The sequence below is a fragment of the Emys orbicularis genome, chromosome 21 (assembly GCF_028017835.1).
Source record: "Emys orbicularis isolate rEmyOrb1 chromosome 21, rEmyOrb1.hap1, whole genome shotgun sequence".
Lineage (NCBI taxonomy): Eukaryota > Metazoa > Chordata > Testudines > Emydidae > Emys > Emys orbicularis.
The window spans coordinates 10,348,093-10,355,076 of record NC_088703.1 but is presented as its reverse complement, the minus strand read 5'-3'; positions in this window follow the sequence as shown (position 1 = coordinate 10,355,076).

The window sequence follows — 6,984 nt, the reverse complement described above, 5'->3', positions numbered from 1 at the left end:
TATTAGCTAGGGTATTTCCTGGGGAGTATAGTTCTACAGTTAAAGCAGTGGTTGGTAGTTCAAGCCCTACACGTTCAACTCCCACACTGCAAAATTTTTAATCCATCTGATGCCTCGGTAAAAATGGGGGTAATAATAGTGTCATATATTCTACCACACATGTGTCATCAGGCTAAATGCAAAATTACTTCGATTCTCCAATAATGGGAGATGAACCAGCTGTGAAAAGGGCAGACCAAATATAATTATCCAACTATTTAATTAACAATTTTTGTGAAATATTTTAAGGGAAATATTCAATGGATAATATCCCCTGTTATGTGCCCATATTCATGCATTATTTCAAGGGCCATCACTAATGGCAGAATTAGGACCACAGAAGTGGTATATTGAATACGGATACATCTTTAATCACGCTTAGCTCTTGTACAGCACTTTCTCTCTATAGATCTCAAAGCGCTTCAAACACAGCAAGGAGTGTTGTTGGGAAACCAAGGCACAGAGAAGGGCAGTGACTTGCTCAAGGTCACAGATCAGATCTGTAGCAAAGCTAGGGTTGGAGTCCAGGGCTGCTAATCCCTGGAATACATCACTTCCACAAGGGGGGCTCTGAACAGCGATGGCATGTAGTGCTGAGGGAATAGATCTCAGAGATTTTTCATTGAAATGTTGTTGTTGTTTTTATGGAAAATGTTGTTGTCACCTAAATTGAAATATTTCAAAATGTGTCAGATTTGATGAAAATTCCTATAGATTTTTTAAAATGAGTTTTGTTTGTTTGCTTGTTTGTTTTGAAATGTATTGTAAAGGGTCCCTCATGGAGCAGCCAGAAGCATGGAATTACCAGTTCATGGGATTAAAACATTTTGAAATTTCTTTTTCATCCCTATTTGGATCAAAACAAAAAAAATCATAAATTCCTTTCAGATTTTTGGAATTTAATTCAAACTATTTCATTATAATTCAAACAGGGGACAATTTGATCTAGAAAAGAAGATAAAATACTCCAGTCCATACTAAGTAGTAGTACTTGTGGCACCTTAGAGACTAACAAATTTGTTAGTCTCTAAGGTGCCACAAGTACTCCTGTTATTTTTGCGGATACAGACTAACACGGCTGCTACTCTGAAACTAAGTAGTAGCTGCTCTTAATGTTTTTAAAATAAAATAAAATGAAAATAATAGACTTTTTAACTATTATGCCACATTATGACTTGTCAGTGGGGGGTGTTATTGCATAATGTCATGAAATCATGTGAAAATAATATAAAAATGAAATAAAATAAATTCCAAAACAAAGTTTTGAAACTCCCAAATAAAATTCCAAAATTTCAAAAATCTGGAACAAATTTTCAAAATTCCAACATGAACCTTTTCCAAATCCATTTTTTGTCAGAATTTAGTTTATAGGAAATTTTAAAAAATATTTATTTATTTTTGTTCCGAATAGGAATGTAAAATAATTTTCAAAATTCCATGAATAGGTAATTACCAGCTCCATGAATAGGATTAGATTAGGATGGAAGGATTAGATTTTTATTAGTAAATGTTGGCAAACATTGATGTCACTGCATATACACACACAAACAAATGAAAAAAAATATTTTCATTGATAATCAAAATTACCAGATAAAGAAAGAAAGAAAAATGCTGCTTGAGAATGTATTAGGGTTTGATTTAAGGATGTTTACTTTGTATATTTTGACATGTGATGTTGACAATTTGTCTTTTAACAGTTACAAATATTTGAATCTCAATGTCTACTGTCATTAAATAATTCTCTGATCCCCCTCATAACAATGAAAATTTAAAATGATAAAATAGAAAAAGAAATACTTAAAACCCATAACTGTGAAAATTTAAATTGATAAAAAGAAAAATATATGCTTAGAATAAGCATTGATACTATCTGTCAAAATTTAAAAAAACAATATAATTCTGCCAAGCCTAACTCTGAGGGACCCTTTACATTTCAAAATATTAATTTGTGACACACACACCCCTATGCCAACATGGGAAACAACTGACCTCCTCTCTGTTAGCATATCTAAGAGAAGCAACAGAGGGTCCTGTGGCACCTTTAAGACTAACAGAAGTATTGGGAGCAAAAGTATTGCTCCCAATACTTCTGTTAGTCTTAAAGGTGCCACAGGACCCTCTGTTGCTTTTTACAGATTCAGACTAACACGGCTACCCCTCTGAAACTTGATATCTAAGAGAGTTTCCTATTTTTTCTTTAACACTTTCTTCTCTTGTGATTTTTGCCCAGACAAAACCAGCAATTCCAACAGCCGTGATGCAGAGACAACCTCTCCCCATGGTAAATCACCTCATTCACTCATGAATTTGGAGATTTCTTTGGTACGCTAGGATGTGAATTACAGAAAAGCAGAGCTCCTTCCTGTGGGAGCTGCCATCTTTTCCTCTCACTCACCTCCCTGCTTCTTGAAAGCGTAGATACAGGAGCTCTTCACCCTGCATTCCATTTCATGGGCTGCATCCAGTTAGCCTGGTGTAATGGGGTATAAATCACCGTCACCAACATTCCTAGTGAGGCTGTTTGTCCTCCAGCAGGATTCACCTCAAGGGAGGGCAGATGGTGTTTCCCCAACCCCCAGCTTCTATCAGGGTTTTCCATGGTAGCTCTGCCAGCAGGAGCTCTGAGGGCAGGTCTGAGTCAGAGCCTTCCTGGGTCACTCTGAACCAGAATAAAGGACCTTGCAGCCAATTTGTGCTGCCACAGCCTGTGTCCCAAGCAGAATTTCCAATGCTAGGACCTCCAGCTGGGTCTGGGCTGATCTGAACTGGGCCCAGAATATGCACAGGTAATCTTGCAGCTAAGAGACACCTGGATGACACTGCTACAGTTATGTCTACTCAATGGGGCAGACAAGGTGCTCACACTGCAGTCTCTTTTGAACTCTCCTTAGATCTTCCACCTGACTTTGCCAGATTACAATGTAAACATCCACCTATACTAAGTGCCTGTCAGAACCAGGGTCAGATGTAGTAGCAGTTGTAGCTAAGGTTATCTCCTTTTAGCTGGACATTGCAGTTTGTAGACTGGATGGAAACCAATGATAAATCACTGGCCTTCTGGTGACTACTGTTGGCAAAGTCAAACTTTAACTGGCGGGTTTGCTTTTTGCTTTTGTTTTTTTCTATTCTCAATAGCACATAGCGAGGGTCGCATATTTCAAGATATTAGCAAATGGGAACAGGAAAATAAATAGAGCTGGTTGAAAAAAAATATGGAACAGTTGTGCCAACATCAAAACATTTCATGGAAATGTATCGATTTTGATGAAATTTTTCAAGGGAAGAAGTCCAAATGATTCATTTTGACTTTCAAATTATAGTTTTTAAAATATTAAAATATGGTATAATTATGAATAAATATTAATATTAACAAAATATTTTATTTATGTTACTTATATTTAATAGTATGTTTGATATTGAATATATTATAATGTTTCAACATCACCAAAATGAAACATTTTACCTTATTGAAACAAAATGATTTGACATTATCAAAAGAAAATATTTCAATATTTCAGAATCAATGTTTTAGTAATTTTCATTTTTCAGGAATTTTTAAAATGTTGGGTTTTGTTTCAATTTGGAATGAAAATAAATTTTGAAATATTGAAAGTTCCAGTGGAACCAACCCTAAAAATTCATTGTGTCATTCAGTGAGTGGCCTGTGACAGACGTCTCTGTTATATTAGCTACTTATTTTTAGTCTGGCTGTTGAAGGACCAGCCATCTTCAAAGTATTCTAGCTTCCCTTTCCCTTTATTTCTTATCTAATGTTATTGTATTCTGTAAATATTCATGTTGCTTTGGTTTTCTAGGACTGCAAATAATACTTGGAATTGCAATTCCTACCACCCTGGGTCTGTGCTTCGTTCTGTTTCTACTAACAAGCAAAGGTATGTAAGCACCTATACTCCAGAAGAAATTCCCAGTTTCCATAATTTTCTCTGACAGGAGCAGGGAGCCCAAATAAAATCACTATTAGATGTTTGCAGCAGGTGTTTCTTTTAGAGAAAGGCCAGAGTCAGAACCTCAAATGTGAATCCATCCCCAAGTCAGCGTTTGCCTGAAAATTCCACCGGTTAGCAGGTGAAGAGTCTGATAGAAAATATTAATGCATCTCTTTGACACACTGTTGCAGGGGACTTATTATCCAACTGGAGAGAAGGGAATTGCGAATGGCTTTAGAAAGAGATGACCTAGGGTATGAGTTGAATGGCCCTTGAAGAGGAACACTGGGAGCAAATATGATCAGGGAGGGGACTTGGGCTGGATTTTATCGCTTTGTGAATAAAGCTAAATGTCAGGGAGGGGTTACATACTGACTGGCTACAATCTGCATGGACTGAAACAATGCAGTGAAGGAAGTTAGTTGCAAATTAGAAGCCTGGATCTTGTCCCTACAGCTTCAATTTGGGGAAAGGGGGATCTGCCTTGGATGTGGCCCAAGAGATCAGAAATTTCACAAGCCTAATAGCTCTTGTGAAATTTGTGCCATTTTGAACTAAATTCTTGTGAGAACAGCTCATGAAATTTTGACACTGCAAACTCATCACATTGATGTCTGGAGTGACCTGAAACTTGCACCCTCAGTTCTAGCCTAAACCTAATCCACATCCCAAAACCAGACCCTGCCTCCTTACCCCATACCTAGTTTGCTTTATGCTCCCTTTTTTCTTTACTAATGTTGTGGCGAGTCATTTAGGATATTTCCCTAACAGTTTCTCTGGCTTTTCAGCTGCACATCAGTGTAAAAACCAAAGGTAAGAGGGGATCATCTCTTAGTAGTGACAGGAATATAGTATTTGATTTAGAATTATCCTGCCCTAAAGATAAATGTGCTGTGGGATGCAGATTCTGATTATGACTGAAAAGCAAAGATGAGAAGTTATAAATCATAGAATCATAGAACTGGAAGGGATCTCGAGAGGTCATCATGTCCAGTCCCCTGCACTCATGGCAGGACCAGCAACATTTAGACCATCCCTGACAGGTGTTTGTCTAGCCTGCTTTTAAAAACCTCCAGTGATGGAGATTCCACAACCTCCCTAAGCAATTTATTCCAGTGCCTAACCACCCTGACAGTCAGGTATCAACCCCACTGGCAATCTGGCAGTAGAAACACGTGAATCCCTCTGTGAATGTCCCTACCCAGCTAGAGCTCCCTCAGAAATAGAGGCCTTTGTTCATGTAGCATGTAGCTCTGTGCTAGCAAGAGGCAGTATGGCCTAGTAGATAGCATGCTGGTTTGGGACTTAGACCCTATGGGGGTCTGTTCCTGGTCCTGCTGCTGGGTTAGTCATTTCCCTGCTCTGTGCCTCAGTTTCCCCATCTATACAATGGGGCTAATGATGCTGACATCCTTTGTAAGTCACTTTGAGATCTGCTGAAGAAAAGCACTTTATCAGCAGTTGGGAAACTGGCTTTAAAGTTTCCAGCAGGTACATGAGCCCAAAAATCACCTCTGCAAGGCAGCTCCTTTTCAGTCCCATCGCTAACTGCGGGAAAATAAGGCCTTGCATCTTGTGTCGTGGTCCAACTGCTAAGAGGGCTGACTGGGTTTGAATTGCTCTATGTGGCCACAAACTAGGCCTAGTCAATTCCTTTTTTTCGCATATTCTTAAATTCAGCTCTGAAGATTTTAAAGATTAACAGGCCTGGGCCTTAAAATTCAGGTCCAGGTCACCCAAAATTCTGGATGTATTTGGATACACGGCCTTGCTTTGATTTATTAAATAGATATGAGCCATTTGTGAAATGGAGGTCCAGCTCTGGGTTTGGATTCCAGGTCCATCCTCCATGTAGCATGGGGGACTCACCGCTGTGGCGCCTCCTGCTGGCGGTGTGGGAATTAGCTCTTCTTCCAGCCTGGAGCACCCTCTGCAGGCCAGTGTCCTGCTGCCACTTGGCCCCCATGTTCCTCCCTGGACTCCGGTGCCCCATTATCTGGGGTGCTGCCCCCTAGCAGTACACCCCTCAGTCTCAGGGTCTCCCCTTCCCCGGGGAACCCCCACCCCCAACCTCGCCTCAGTCGTAGGCTACTGTCAGTCTCCAACTAGCCCCCGCTCATTGGGGCAGACTGCAGTGTAAAAACCACTCATCATAGACAAGGGAGTTCGGACCTGCTGCCTTCTTCTGCCACCCAGTACCTCTATGGGCTTTGGACCAGGCCCTGCAGCCTGGGGAGTTGCCAGTCTGGAGCTCCCCTGCTCCTCTGGCTCTCCCCAGCCCTGCTTCACTCCCAGTACCCTTTCTGCAGGCAACCAGGCCCTGCTCTCTCCCAGCCTGGAGAGAGACTTTTTAGGCCTCTGTCTCACAGCCTTTTTATACAAGCCAGATGGGGCCTGACTGGGGCATGGCCCAGCTACAGCCGTTTCCCCAATCAGCCCAGTTTAGCAGCTCTCAGCTACTGCCTTCTCCCAGGGGTGACTTTAACCCTTTTTCCGCTGGAGTGGGGGAGCCCCACCACTACATCCACTACAGATCAGAGGCATTTGGATTTACCACGCTCACCAGTGGGGTTTGTGCCCTGCAGTGCGAGTGGAATAATCCTGTCCATTTGAACTATAGGAAAATCCATTATCTTAAATCAGTAGCAAGCTGTTGTAATTGCTGGGAGCGGCCATTAGAGGGAGACATAATCACATTCACTAAGACAGAGTACCACATTGGTGGATGGGATGTTAGACCAGGCAGCTCTTGTTTTAACACAGTAAATACAGGTGACTTTCCACATTCACTCATGTAGCTTTTCTCTCATTTTCTATAGGGAGTAATATTCAAAGGAGAGCACCAACAATACTGCAGCAGGGAAGCTTATTGGTATGAAGTTCAAACTCCTTTGATCTATTGATTAATCTATTATACTTGAATTTTCAATGCAAAACATGGGGGAAATGAGTGCAGTTTGTTAATTAATTCACAGACCCAGGACCCTGTAATATCAGC